Below are 15,887 nucleotides of genomic sequence, written 5' to 3'. Positions count from 1 at the left end.
AAAAGATTCTACTAATTTAGTGCTGGGTATCAGATATACTTGGAAATAAGCATTACCACAATATGGGTCTTAGTGGTAAATTTTGGCTTCCCAGAAACAGGATGGGGAGCAAATATAAACAGGAATGATGAGGGCCTCCTGTTCCTAAAAATGTTATGCAGGAGATTTTCACTTGGCCAATAAAAGGTATATTATTTTAGACCTGTCACCAGTAAACAAGGGGGACACTTGTTTACTGCCTTAGATAAAGTAACCTTAAATAAAGTGGCTGGAAAATATGCATATCTGTGTCTCAGGACGTGTAGAGAAATGTTTCAGGCAAAGCCCCATCCAACAATTCAATATGCAGAGATTTAATAATAAATGGACGAAAAGAATGAACAAGGGAAATTAGGTCTTTGACATCTCTAAGTATATGGATAAAGCAAAATTTATGTGCAAGTAGTAGAGCAATTGAAAACAAGCAATGAAAGGTTCTTCCACCATGTAAATCAAAAGAAACCCAAGGAAATAAGATGTGATGTGAAGTTGCTATGCAACAGTGACTAAAGATAATCTAGATATGGTCCAAAAACTGTATAAATACTTTCCTCTAATTTTTCAGTAAGGATAATGTTGCCAAATGTAAGTAAAAGGATATGGAACTGAAATTCAGCTATTTGAGGTGGGAGTAAAACTGAGCACATACCTTAATCCTCTGTTAAATGTTGTCCTTAACACTATGTCAGGATTAGTTTCTCTTCTCCACACTACACCATTAGTCTGAAAGCCTGCAGACTCCTTAGCAGTCAGCATGTAATTTTCAGAACACATAAAAATATATCTGAACATGCTCAATGTCTTTACAAACAGATGGACATGCCAGAAGGGGCTTTTTTGTGTTCATATAAAGCAATTGTATGGACAATCTGAAGGCAGAGAGTGGAGAGGACTTGGAGTACACTGTTCACACTACTTCTGTAAAAGCTGCTCTTTCAACTTGATTGAGATGTAGCCAGTGCACCATGTGACACAGACTAGCAGTTTTCCATCCCAGAATGTTGCTAAAATTGGTAAATGAAGTTGTGACGGTAGTAGCAAGACTTCTTGGTAAATGAAATGCCATATTTAAGAATCGTGATGTCCTGCAGATAATTAAAGACTTGTAAGTTTTGCTCCAAAGTAGACACATAAATAGAATGTGGAATAAAATTAAATAAAATGGAATATACTCACCAAAGGTAGATTGCACAGGAATTACCTGGTAACTTTTTCTGTGAAGACAAATAATTCTCTGGAAAATGTAAATGCATTCCATCCATCACTTGAATTTCTGCAAGGCAGCTGGTATAGTGTCAGTGAAAAAAAAATATTAGCTGAAATGAAGTGTAAACATTTTGAAAAATCAGAAAAAGGTCAAAACTTCATGACTACTTGTTTTGTTGAAAGAGAAAATATTGTAATAGAGGAAAGGTAAAGATGCGTCTAGGCGACAAGTTTATTATTTCCACAAACACGCATGGCACAAAAAATAATGGAGAATTAATGAAAGTTGCTGATACATTGTCCTAGTTTTGTCTGGGATAGAGTTAATTTTCTTTCTAGTAGATGGTGCAGTTCTGTGCTTTGGATTTAGTGTGAGAATATTGTTGATAATACACTGACATTTTAGTTGTTGTTAAGTAGCACTTATCATAAGTTAAGGATTTTTCAGTTTCCTGTGCTCTGCCAGTGAGGAGGTGCACAAGAAGCTGGGAGGGAGCACGGCCAGGACAGCTGACCTGAACTAGCCAAAGGGATATTCCATACCATAGAATGTCATGCTCAGTATATAGACTGAGGGGAGCTGGCTGAGAGGAGCGAATTGTTGCTCAGACATCCATCAGCAGGTGGTGAGCAATTGTACTGTGCATCACTTGTCTTTTTCTGGGTTTTATTTCACTCTCTCTTTTTGTTATATTTATTTTCATTGCTATTATTATTATTATCATCATAATTATTATATTTTATTTTAGTCATTAAACTGTTCAATTTTCAACTCATAAGTTTGTTTTTGTTTTTGTTTTTGTTTTTTTCTGATTCTCCTCCCCATCCCACTGTCAGGAGGAGGAGTGAGAGAACAGCTGTGTGACGCTTAGTTGCCGGCTGGGGTTAAACAATGACATAGGTCAATATTAACACCCTCCCAGAACAAAGAATCGGAAAATTGAATGAGAAGACAAAGAATGCTGTATTAATTCAAACAGAATGAATGTAGCACTACAATGTTCAAGAGAGTACTTCATCACACTGCTTAATTTTTAGATGTTTTGGCTGAGGTGAGAGTTTCCGCTATTTGCAAACAATGAAAAGACTTTCACTGTAAGCATTCAGTTAGTAAGAAATATCATCAACTCATGCACATAATAATTCATCATAGAAGACTATGTTCTATTCTATGACCGTGTTCTGCTCATATTAAAAGAATTTGATGATGTTTCCAGCAAGGATCAGGTAGTACTGCTCCCACATATAGAACCACTGGCTAAGGTGTGACTGAGATGAGATACCTGTATAGACCAGAACCTTTGTTCTGACCCATTATGGCTGATCTTACAGTCTCATCTGGAAGGTTCTGTAGTGTTCTCTGTATTTATAAAAGATACAGTACAACAGGAACATGCATGTAAAAGTACTATAACATGGTTTGAGGAATCGAAAGACCATTTCAGGAAACTGTAAGAGTGAAAGCTTGTTCAGTGTGGCACAGTGAAGGAAGAAAGATGGCATATTTCCTCTCAGTAAATTCAATATGTCAGAATAAATAATATATGTCAGTAAAAGCTGAAGAAGGAGAAATGTTCTTTAAGAATAATAATATCCAGCAATAGGTCCTCGGGCAAAGAAGGTATTTTGTTTTGTTATGTTGTGTTTGGGCTTTTTTTGTTGGTTTTGTTGTTTTTGTTTTTTTTTTTTTTTTTTTTTATTTGTTTGGTGTTTTTATTATAGGAACAACATCCAAAGTTGTTCTTACTGGATGGTATGAGGAAAACCATTGCCAGCAGGTTGAGAGATGTGATCCTTCTCCTCGCCTCAGTACTGGTGACAGATAATTGGAGTGCTGTGCCCAGTGCAGTGCTCTCCTGTCTGAACATTTTCTTACACATTTTTTGTACATCAAAGTAGTGACAGCAAAAAACAAGCTTCCAAAACCTAATTTGCTTGGGTTTTGGAAGAGTCCGAGCAGTTTGTGAAACGGACTACATCATGTGGTACCTGTGTCACTAGGGTCTTGGTCTGAGTGAGCCAGGAAGATTCTCCCAGTCCCACGTTTATATGTGTCTAAATGAAAAAAAAAAAAAAAAAGGAAAAAATAGAATTGCATGTCTTTAGTGAGACTGCTGAGCAGTGAGTCATAGACTTGCCATGAACACTTGAATTTGTAAGTCTTCTAAATTGATTATTTGCAACTCAGCAGGAATAAAACAGAGACCACAGTAAAAGCTTACTCTAGTACATTTCTAGCACAGCTTCAGAGGCTTTGATTTCATCCAAACTGGTAGATGGTCATTGTTTTATGTTCACCTTAAGTATCTCATAAGAAGCAGCTATATGAACTCATGTTTTGCATGGAGAATGATGATTAACAGTCACCAGTGCTTTAAGGACAGAAGCCAGTAACCCTTATTCAGCTGTTTCTACCACACTTAGTATGAGAAAATAAAGGCATTCTCTCAAGCAATACAAGGGCAAGAGCAGCTATGTGGACTGCTCAACAGATCCAGTAGAGAAAGATATTAAAATGTTTGAAGAGGAAAGGATATTTTACAATGAAGGACCTTAAGCAGAAATGGATGAAGATAATCTGACTCATTGGTTAAGCTGCATTGACTAAACCTGTAATAGCAACACCATCATATTTTGCAGTATTTCTTTGACATTGACACCTTTGCCTTTAGCAGGTGTAATCATTTACATTCAATAGCACATAACTATCTATTTAACACTTGTGTCTTCTAAAGTTTCTCTCTACCCAGTGTTAAAAATATGTCAGTGGTTGATAACATTCCCACTGAACCACACTTGGCATTGCTACTGGATATGACTACCCTTCCTTGTGAAAAGATATCTTATCATATACCCAGAACCACCTTGCTCAAGTTCATCTTTAGATTGGCGTGTCATACTCAAACTCACCTGCCCACATTCCCTGCATTGACACATTGCCTAACTATGAGCATGTGGCCCTTCTCTGCAACCTCAGATTCTCTTCTAATATAGAATGAAGCAAGACAATTACATCTTAACGTTTCAGAGATTTAAAAATAGGTAGGATTAAGCAGGAGAAAAATAAATGCAGGGAATAAGAAGTTATAGCTAGAGGATAAATTAGATGACCTCTAAATACATCATCAAAATTAGAAAAAAAAAGCTTAAACACTCAAGTAGCATTGGAAAATATTATTGCAGGAAATATGTGGTGACACTTTTCACAGTCATTAAGTTTTTCACATGCTTAAGTGCTTTGCTGAACTGAGGTGTAATTGAATTGAATAGATGAAAAATATTTGAAAAGAAATAAAAATAATATTTTTTCCTTTGGATTTTGAAATAATACAAAGAACTATTCAGTCATCTAGAAACTTAGAAAGTAAAACTTGTCTGGATAAGTATATGTGTTATTGTGTAGGAATTAATCTTTAGTTTTGTGTTTTCTATAAAGATTATCTCTAGTACAATTCCACATCAGCATCCAAAAATAAAAAGAAATCTAGATATATGAAGGCACAAAATAAAGAATTATAGTTAGCCCATTAAATATAGTTAGTTGCCTATATTTAGACATCAGCCTATACAATATATGACTGCAAATTTAAAGCATATATTTTGACCAGTAATTAGAGATAGGAAAGCCAAAATGTTAAATTTAGAATGTCTGGCATTTTTCAAAAGTGTTCAGGGCCAAGATCTTCCCTTGCAATCATCCAGCTAAGTCCAATCATCCAAATTGTTAAATTATCCAGAAGGGAATTAGGAAGTCTAAATAAATGGATTTGTTTTACATTTAACAAATTATAATTAGAATGAGTCCATAATCCTTTTCACTGACAACTTTTTCAAAGATTAAGAATTAATGAGGTTCTTTCTTGTCTTCTCTTTCACCCTGAAACTTTTTTTTCACAATGTTAAAAAATCTAACTGCAAAGTTAACTGAAAGATTTGTAGTGATTTCAATTGTTGTATGAAAAACCTACTGTTCTTCATAAATCTCACCCTGTCTCTCACTTTATTACCAAATAACTAATTTCTTTCTTTCAGTGCCCTCTCCTTCTTTACTATATTGTGTACATTGTCCTGACTGTTTGCTATGCTGCATTTCTATACTGTCATATAGACAGAGTTCATCATCAGAATAGTCAGTGTGACAATTTGCTAGAAAGGTTAATTTAATCTCTCAGGAATTAAAATCTCCCCATTAAAAATAGGAGGACCATGTCCCTTTTATTCAAGGATTGTGAGTTTGTTAAAAAGACAAATTATAGAGCACTAGTCTGTTCTCATCAAGCTGCTAGTCTATAATCTAAGTGTCATCTGTGTGTGATCTCTGTAGATTACTAGAGTCTAAGGGTAGGATTTATCCCACTTTATCTACATGTTGACTGTATGGTATAATATGGTCATTTAGTCTCTCTCTACAGCTGTGTAGGTTGATGAGTTGCACTCAGGACATACAGACTTAAATGACTGTCTTGTGAATTGGTGATTCACCCCTCTGCATTAATATTGCAGCTAACCTTTAAACAGTTTAAACAAGGTGAGACAATGCCATCTTAAATGGCTAGAAACTTTGAAGATACCATTTTATACTTACAAGTGCTTACCTAATGGCCCCATTTTCACAGGATTAAAACATTTAAAGTGTCAAAAAAGTATTCAACAGTTCTCAAAATATATGGTAACTGTTTCCTTCCAGTTTGCTAATACAGTATCTCATTAGATCCTCACTAGATTCCTATCTGCATTGTAGTCTCCCTTTTCTAGTCTTACAAGTCTTTAGAATCTAGTCTCTTTTTTCTAGAAAAGTTTTAAGATGCCTTCATATCCAGTATACATAGACCCTTCCTTTTCATGTTGCAACTTGCAGCCTGCTTGCAGTTTGTTAAATGAGTAAAGCAGTATGCAGCAAACACTTTGAGGTACAAAGATGATTCAAACAGGAAACTGAAAAAGATATGCATACTACGGTCCCTTTTAACATTTTTGTTCTAAATGATTTTCAACACTAAGACAGAATTTTAATTTATTTTTTCAGTATAATTTAAACTTTAGAACCAAATATAATTGCACCCCTAAAAAATCTTTCTTTCAATTTTCAGAAGATTTTTCACTCATCCTTAGAGAGAGCTACCATTATGTGGTTTCAGGATGGTCACTGAGGATCACCACAGGCACCCTATATTTTCCATTCATTCTAAGCAAAAGAATCCTATTTGAATGCATCAGTATCAACGGGTGTCATCATCAGAGACATAGGGTAACATTGCAACTGCTACCTTGCAGTAAAGATTTAATTTGCAACAAAGCTGTCCATATCAGATCATGTTCACTTGGTGCATTCTATAGTGCTTATAAATCAAAAAAGACAAGTGAATAGGAGCACACAACCAGCCTCATAAACAGATGTGAGTGTGGGAAGCCAGGATACCATCTGCGAGTATCAAATCTGCCTGCCACTAGTGTAGCCAAGAACAGCCTTAGTTCCCATATGCATTAAGAGGCTATAACAACACACCTCCAGCTCTTGGCTGAATTGCTAGATACACCTATTAAAACCAAGTGTTGTAGATAATCTATAATGAAAAGCCAAAATACTTTTGGTCTTGTTGAGTGGTGCAGGAATTTTCACTTCACACTAGAGAATGGCATCTTTACTGATAAATGTCTGCCAGACCATGGCATTTTCCCACTCCAGTTTGATATTCATCAAATGTTTCCATGTCATATTCTTCAAACAGTAGGTAAATGCTGAGGGTGGGATTTAATTCAGCTGATCTGAAACTTCTTATCCTGGCTGTGCTGTTTTTCTGCTATTTGAAGCCCTTGGAGGGAAATTAGTGTCTGTCCTGACATCCATTTATGTTTATATAGTTTACATTTAATTGTCTACTTTTCATTCAATCTTTTATCAGAATGAACTACAGATACAAACCTAACATTCAGCCCTGTGTCGCATGATCTTTGGGATCTTTTTTTTCATTAAGTGTTATTAATTTGCAGCTATTCCCTTCCTCCCTCCCATTCACGACTGTATTATAAAACAGTATCTCCTTATAGGGTTTAAGACCCTAGCAAAGCTACCACGGCATTAATTTCTCCCTTAACCACAACTGATAGAAGGTATCTCTAGAGAAACCATCCCTCAAAGAAAGGTGGGTTCTGTATTTGTTAACAGTTGACTTCTGCAGTGAGGAAGAGCTAGGGAAACACATAGGGATATCTGATTTATCTCACTGAAATACATAATAATATGGATTTTCTCCGTCTCCTCCCTTAGAGTGATAAAACAGGAATTTTCTATCTTTGTAGTGAAGGGAAGAAAACTTAAAGGAAAAGAAGCACAGACACTTTCAACCTGATGTCTTAAGGTTCTGGAATACACTATAGAAGGAAGTGATTTGATTCCATCAAAAAACAATTGCAGTCCCTCAGTGCAGGAAAGTTCACTGTAGGTCAAAAGAGTATATTACAGGGGTGGACTGTCTGTGACTTACATTCTGATGGTTTCATAAGAAATTTCTATGCAGTCAGCATAAGCTCACATTTTGCTGCATGTGGAATGGGTCAAGCCTCTTCCACAAAGAAAATTCTCCATCAGAGTTGGATTTCAGTGACATGAAGTGAATGCCAGAATTTGAGTCTGAACCGGATCCTCTTGACAGAAAAATTATATTTATTCAAAAATGTAGCATTTCATGAACATTATCTTTTCTTAAAACTGTCACTGGGGTTTTTGGCTGACACCAAGGTAAAATCATTGCATCTTTAAAACCTATTTTCATATACAGTGATGCCATCTTGGCCTTTTTTTGTAGTACCTCATCAGTTACTCATCAGTTCCTTATATATTGAAATGTCATGAGCTACCTATTCTTAACAGATACAATAATACTTGAAGAGCACTGAAGCAGTGAAACAACATATTTCGGGTTTCTCTGGGTCAATTTCGTCCTTCCTTAGATCTTTTATTCAAGAAAAGAAAAAAAAAAGAAAAAAAAAAAAAGAAAAGAAAAAAGAGAATCTAACCCTTTGAAACATCAGAAACCACTGCCTTATAGTAGCAACTGTATTTGTTTTTCAAGAGAAAATATAGGGAATTTTCTTCTGGTTTGACATTTTAAATAATTTCAGGCCTCATTCCAGACCATCATAATAAAATAATTACTATTAGAATGGGCATCAGAGTGAGGGCTTACTCTTTGCTACTTCACTAAAAAATCATGCAATCTACAGATGCAAGAGAAATAACTGAGCTGGAATAGAAAGGGTTGTATGCCACTAGAGAACAGGTTGGATATATAGTCTACTTGGTTGCTTTTTTTTCTGGCCATACTATTACTGTCAAAGACAATAAAAATAACAACAAAATACATTTGTATCATACAATGGTTTAGGTTGGAAGAGACCTTAAAGATCCTTCAGTTCCAACCCCCCTGCCATGGGCAGGGACACCTTCCACCAGACCAGGTTGCTCCAAGCCCCGTCCAACCTGGCCTTGAACCCTTCCAGGGAGGGGGCAGCCACAGCTTCTCTGGGCTACCTGTGACAGAGTCTCACCACCCTCACAGGGAAGAATTTCTTCCTAATATCTAATCTAAATCTACCCTCTTTCAATTTAAAACCATTACCCCTCATCCTGTCCCAACACCCCCTGATAAAGAGTCCCTCCCCACCTTTCCTGTAGCCCCCTTTAAGCACTGGAAGGCAGCTCTAAGGTCTCCCTGGAGCCTTCTCTTCTCCAGGCTGAACACTCAATCAGTCTGGCCTCTCAGCCTGGCCTCACGGGGTAGGTGCTTCAGCCCGCTGATCATCTTCTCAGCCTCCTCTGGACCCACTCGAGCACGTCTATTTCTTTCTTATGTTGGGGACCCCAGGGCTGGACACAGCACTGCAGGTAGAGTCTCATGAAAGCAGAGTAGAGGGGGAGAATCCCCCACCTCGACCTGCTGGTCACACTTCTCTTGACGCAGCCCAGGATATGGTTGGCTTTCTGGGATGCAAGAACACATTTCTGACTCATGTTGAGATTCTCACTAACTAACACTCCCAAGTATAATCACTCTTATTCCAAAACACATGGCAAATCATAGGCCAAATTGTGATTTTGGTTATATGGCTTAATAAAGGCACAGATGTTTGCATTCCAGAGTTGAACTAGTGCCATGAAGAACAATTTTATCTTCACTCTTCACAAGGAGTGAAGAATGATACTATGAAGCCCTCTTCTGACTGGTAATGCAAAAGTAGTGTGGAAATACAGAATAGAAAAATTATAATTTCTCAGGACTTAAATAAACCATTTAAAAAATCTTATAAATTGTATCTAAAAAAAAAAAAAGTGTTTCATCTCTGGAAAGGTTATAGCAGAAAGCCAACATTTGTTGCTTGTAACAGCTCCTTCCATAGTTACTTGTATCACAAAGATAGCAATGCAGCCTTCTTTAGAGAATGAATGCTACAGACATACCTAAAGCACCTACATGTAGAAGATAGCAATATCATAACAACATATACATTATTTGAACCAACTACTTGCTAAAAATATAGTGAATGCCACCCTCAGAGTCATCCTGAGAGGCATTAATGCCTCACCTTAGATTCAAGAGCCTTTCTGAATCAGCACATTTTTTGGACATCCCATCCTATTTAGGCACCAAGCAGTTCAACTCTTTTCACTGACTAGCTGAAGACCTGTACGAAGTAAAATGTCATTTTGCTTCCTCTACAGTTGGCAGAATTTCCATATCTGGGATCTCAGCCTGGATTTTGCCAGACCATGCAGTAAATCTGGCCAATGGCTTTTTGGGTAGGTAGAAGAAAATTATTTGTTCTTTCAGATTGCATCACTTTTTATGCTTCTGCCCTGTACCCATCTTGCTATCTGAGAAAAAGAGACAAGCTGATCAAAAGGTAATGCTACTTCTTATTAGAAATTTTCCAATTTCAAATTCTTTTAATCTTTTCACACTGTGACAATCCTCAAGCCAAGTGCGTTTTCCTGTGAAAATGTAATGTGCATCCAGCTGAGTGATTCCATATCAAAATCTTGGCTCTAATGTGAGAAAACCTCCAAGCGTAGAAGTCAAGTGTTCTCAAACACTGATTCAGAGCAGATATTTTCTACTCTAGATATTTCTGGATCTGGAAGACTTGGGTCCTCTCTGTCTTAGGACAACATTCTAAATACTACTTTATAATCACAGAGTATAGCTTTATGCACCATACCAACATAAAAATGCTGCCAAAATGAATTTTTTTTTTTTTCTGAATGTTTTGGGTTTTTCCAAAATTAAGATAAAAAACAGATCACAGAAGTTTCAACCTTCAATTCAATTGAACACAAAATTCTTCATGTTATTACACTAATGTAATGTTACCATAAATTGAAATCAACATATATGTGAAAATCATGTTTCAGATAAGAAAATAGAACAGAATATTATAATAGTAAATAGGATAAGAACTAGGAAAAGAAAAAACTTAGTCCAACAGCAACCCCAGTGATGAGATCCAAGAAAAGCCTTCAGAGTTAACTAACTCCCTTTCAAATTCTTAGTTTTTAATAAACATAACAATGTCATACCATGCTATGACTTGCCTGTGCATTTAAGTTTGTCTCTAACTTGGTTGTGAGAGCATTATTTTATTGATTTGCTTTCTGTCATTTAATAGTGATCGTGTAGTTATTATTGATCTGCACCTGAAGCAAAGAAACATCTTCACTTTCTCTCAGAAAGTAGATATCCTTGGCCTGTAATTATTTTACCTAATGGAGCATTAAATGATGTGCCTAAGTGCTAAGTGTTATTATTTAGATATCCTGTATAGAGGACTCTTCTGGATGACAAAAATAATAATTATATCTTAGGCATCATTTCATAGACCACAGAGAGGACCCAGGAATAAGTTCTGTCTATCCTGAACATGACCATTTTGTATTCTAGGCTTCAAAGACAGGAAAGTCTCGAATATTGCTGTATTTACGCATATAGATACAGCCATATAGAGGTAACATACAGTGATAACAAGTTGTCAGAGAAATTCTTCGTGACTCTCCTGTTTCTCTGCTATGTTATTTGGAGAAGTTACTCATGTTGTTGTCAATAGCTTGATGTCCAAGTGGAGAGGAGTGACAAGTGTTGTTCCTCAGAGGACAGTATTGGAATTGGTGCTGTTTAACATATTTGTTAGTGACATGGACAGTGGGATTGAATGAACTCTCATCAAGTTTGTTGATGACACCAAGCTGTGTGGTGCAGTCAACACGCTGACAGGAAGGGATGTCCAGGTCCACAGGGACCTGGAAAGGCTTGAGATGTTGGCCTGTGCAAACTTCATGAAGTTCAACAAGTCCAAATGGAAGGTCCTGCACCATAGGTTGGGGAAATCCCAAACACAAATACAGGCTCGGTGATGAGTAGATTGAGAGCAACCCTGTGGAGAAGGACTTTGGGGTACTGGTGGATGCAAAATTGGACATCAGCCAGCGATGTGCGCTCAGAGCCCAGAAAGCCAACTGTATCCTGCACTGCATCAAGAGAAGTGTGGCCAGCAAGTTGAGGGAGGGGATTCTCCCCCTCTACTCTGCTCTCGCGAGACCCCACCTGCAGTGCTGGGTCCATCTCTGGGGCCCCCAACATAAGAAGAACACGGACCTGCTTGAGCAGGCCCAGAGGAAGCCATGACAATAATCAGGGGGCTGGAGCACCTCCCCTGTGAGGACAGTCTGAGAGAGTTGTGGTCGTTCAGCCTGCAGAAGGGAAGGCTCCGGGGAGACATTAGAGCTGCCTTCCAGTACTTAATGGGGGGCCTACAGGACAGCTGGTGAGGGACTCTTTATCAGGATGTGTAGTGATAGGACAAGGGGTAATGGTTTTAAATGGAAAGGAGGGTAGATTTACATTAGATATTAGGAAGAAATTCTTTCCTGTGAGGGTGGTGAGGCACCTGGCACAGGTTGCCCATAGAATTTGTGGCTGCCCCCTCCCTGGAAGTGTTCAAGGCCAGGTTAGATGGGGCTTTGATCAACCTGGTCTGGTGGAAGGTGTACCTGCCTATTGCAGTGGGGTTGGAACTGAGTGATCTTTAAGGTCTCTTTGAACCAAACCATTCCATAATTCTTTGATTCTATGAACCTATGATGTTATTGTAGGAAACTATTCCTTAGTTGTTCTCAGCCCAGGCAAGTCACACTACAAACTCTCAGCACACTGAAGAAGGTTGAAGAAAGAGCATTTTCCACATAAGTGAGTAAAACACAATATGGAATAACGCATTAAGATGACAAAAGTCTGTTTTATTTGTTCTGTTTCCTGAAATTTTGTGATCTACAGCTAAGGCCCACCACCTGCTCAAATAAAGCTGTTTTCATATGCATTTGGACTAGCATTTAAAATAATCTCAGAAAGGTTATAAATGAAACAAGAATAAAATTTTCAGACTATGCTACAGGACTGATCTGAAAGTCAGGCAGTAAATCTGAAATGGGTCAGAATTCAAATAAATTATAGAAAATACAAATTGCCAATTAATCCGCTTTTGAATGAATGCTAGTAACAGTAAGCTTTTGTTTTTCTTTTTTTTTTTTTTTTTTTTTTGAAGCAAAGCAAAATTCAAATCTTTGATAATCTTGCTTACTGGCAGAGTTGTAAAGCTGGATTTATAAAGTATTTAAGATAGATATGCTTGAGTGTACAGCAGTAATTGTTCAGTAATTAGAATCTCTCACTAAGTTTTATATTGGTTGCATAGAAATAGATACCACCTTCAACTGAGCTATGAAACTGTTAAGGACTTACAGTGCCAGCTCCCAAAAGTGCTCGACATGAGCAGACCTGTGGGGTAGAATCTGCATAAATTTTTGCAAAGGTCCATGAAACTCCAGTGCAGGAATACATTAACAGAAGGCGAACATCTTGTCCTATTTCACTGCCTACATTGGCACTTCAAGCACCAAGGAACTACCAATTATTTTAATTATCTTCTCTCTGCTAACAATAGTGCTTGACTTCTTAGGTTTTTGAAGATCTTTTTCTGGAAGACAGATACTTTGTAAATGGAGATATTAATCCAGGACAGATTCTGTTGCTTTTACTCACACCAAATAGTAAATTGATTTGTAAGTAGTTCTGCTAATTATCACAGAGAAAGTTTGTTAGCAGCAACAAGAGACATTTCAGGCCCATTCTCTGAATGATCAAGGAAGAAGGTAGAACCTCTTTCAATGTCAGAAGTGTACAAAGATTTATAGTTTAAAAAATATGTGTCAATGAAGGATATATTTCAAGTACTTCACCTATTTGAAAAATACTTTTTAGCAAGATACTCCTGTCAGGAACAAGAATGAGACTTATAAGAACTTCTCAGGTGTGAGGAAATAAAAGTAATAAACAAGCCTCAATCTTTGTTGCTGTTGACATAGTAACATTTAACTATGTGAGTACATAAGAAATCAAATGCTGGTTCCTGATTAATCCCTTTGTTTATTTGGTGCATATAATAGGAAAATAAGATGCATAATAGAAAACAGCTGTGGAGTACACTGCCTGGATGTGTGTATGCTGTGGGTCTGGGGAAGGGCTGGGTTTGTTCTGAGGGTTTTCTTGTGGAACGGGGTTGAGGCTTATGTCATTACTAGTAGACTAATATTATTGTGATCTGTTACACACTTAAACCAAGAATATTGGTCTAAGATATCTGTGGGTATTATGTTCCTTATCCGTCTCAAGGAAACAGGAAAGAAGTCCAAGCCTGCTTCTCCTTAGGAGGAGAAGATGCACAGGATGTTAGCAAAAACCAAGAAGTTAAGAGGGATTAATAGAGAATCCTGAAGGCTAGAAGAAAGGATGAGAGAAGATAGGGACAGGAATCTGTTCTTTTTAATGTTAAAATATCTATGATAAAATAAACAAAGCATCTTTTACATATTGTATATTTACACTCACCTCTTATTTTTAGATTGTATTCATGTGTACTGTATTTAAACACATAAATTATACACTTACACAGTTGTTTTATTCCAAAAATTTCATGGGACAGCAACAGCCTTTAGAACAAACTGACATATTTCAAGCTGAGATCAATATACCAGGTCTAGTGATACTAGGAGATATGACAGATATCTCACTTATCTGGGCTTTGCAAGCAGAGCACAGCTGGATGAGAGGTACACTTTTTAAATTCAGTTCCTTTGGCATCTCCTTCTAAGGCAAACACATATCGTTATTGTCACTGTGCTTTTCACTTTGGCCCATACTAATCCTACTCATCATTATACTCTCACCTGGGAACCCTACCTTAGACACAGAGTCACCATCTGTATAGCCAGTGGAAAACAGATGAGACATGCAAGAAACATCTAGATCAATCAGTAAAAGAGGTTAGGGACCGTTCCATGACTTTGAGGCTTACCAGGCTGGCAAAACATTTGTAAACATAGACCAATTATCTTTTCTCCCTAAACAGGCTGGCATCAATAAAATTCTTTATGGAAATGAGCTGTAATAAACTGTACCTATGGACTGTCTGTCCTGGATAACAGTGCTGGTTGGCATGGGCTAAACTTATACCAGCATACATATTAACATTTAAGCAGTATGGATGGGTGATCTTACCTCTCTTACATACCAGTACACATACAGCTATAGAGGATAACTTAACCCTTTGCTTTCAAGGTACCCATGTTTTATCTCTTCCATTACAGCTCTGAGGTATTTCCTGGATTTCTGAAGGCTTTTTAGACTTCTTGCGTGTGTCCCTCTAAATAGTTGAAGTTCATTTCATGGTAGGGAATTCTAGCAGGAAAATATAAAATAGTAGTAAGGGAAAGCAAAGACAAACAAATGTCCTATCATCCTATGAACCAGCCTGAAGAACCATTCTTTAATAAGACTCTTTTTTTTTAAGTCAGATAATTTTCATATCCATGAAGGACCTATACATACACACATACAGATATATCACAATACAGTGGGTGAACAATTGGCTGAAGGACTGGGCTCTGAGTTGTAGTAAATTAAATAACATTTGGTTGGTGGCCAGTCACTAGTGTTTTTCCTCAGGGCTTTATTTTAGGGCCAGTTCAATTCAATGTTTTTATCAATGACCTGGATCCAGGAGTTGAATGTACACCAGATTGGAGTGCTGGGCAATCATCAACCATATGAAATTTAACAAGTGCTGGTTTCTGCACCTGAGATGGTGTAATCCTGGGTCTATGTATAGATTGATGGACAAGCATCTGGAGTACAGCTCTGCAGAAAGGGGTCTAGGGATTTTGTTTGATGATGAACTTGTGGTGGTCAAAAGGGCCAGCCATATCCTAGAACGCATTAAGCACAGTACAGCTAACTGGTCAGAAGAAGTCATTGCCCTGCTATATTCAGTATTGGCACAGCCTCACTTTGAGTACTGTGTGTAGTCTGGGGCTCCAAAATATAAGAAAAATATAAATATATTAAAATGTGTCCAAAGGAAGGCAGCAAAGATGGGGAAAGGACTAGGGCATGACTTAGGATGAATGGCTGAGGATACTAGGTTTGTTCAGCTTAAACAAGAGGACGTTGTCTGAGGAGTGACCTCATTGCTGTCAAGAACTTTCTCATGAGGGGGGGGGGTGAAGGGAGGTGCCGATCTCTTCTCTGGTGTCTGTT

General features: G+C 37.5%; 1 protein-coding gene across 1 annotated transcript in view; it reads left to right on the top strand.

Annotated features, from left to right (window-relative positions):
• Positions 1-15,887, top strand: part of GRM5 (glutamate metabotropic receptor 5) — a 272,568-nt gene that overhangs the window by 150,922 nt on the left and 105,759 nt on the right.

Source organism: Tyto alba, unplaced genomic scaffold, assembly GCF_018691265.1.
Source record: "Tyto alba isolate M040663 unplaced genomic scaffold, T.alba_DEE_v4.0 Super-Scaffold_2, whole genome shotgun sequence".
Classification (NCBI taxonomy): Eukaryota; Metazoa; Chordata; class Aves; order Strigiformes; family Tytonidae; genus Tyto; species Tyto alba.
Note: the sequence above shows the minus strand (reverse complement) of the source record. Positions and strands in the feature narration are given on the sequence as shown.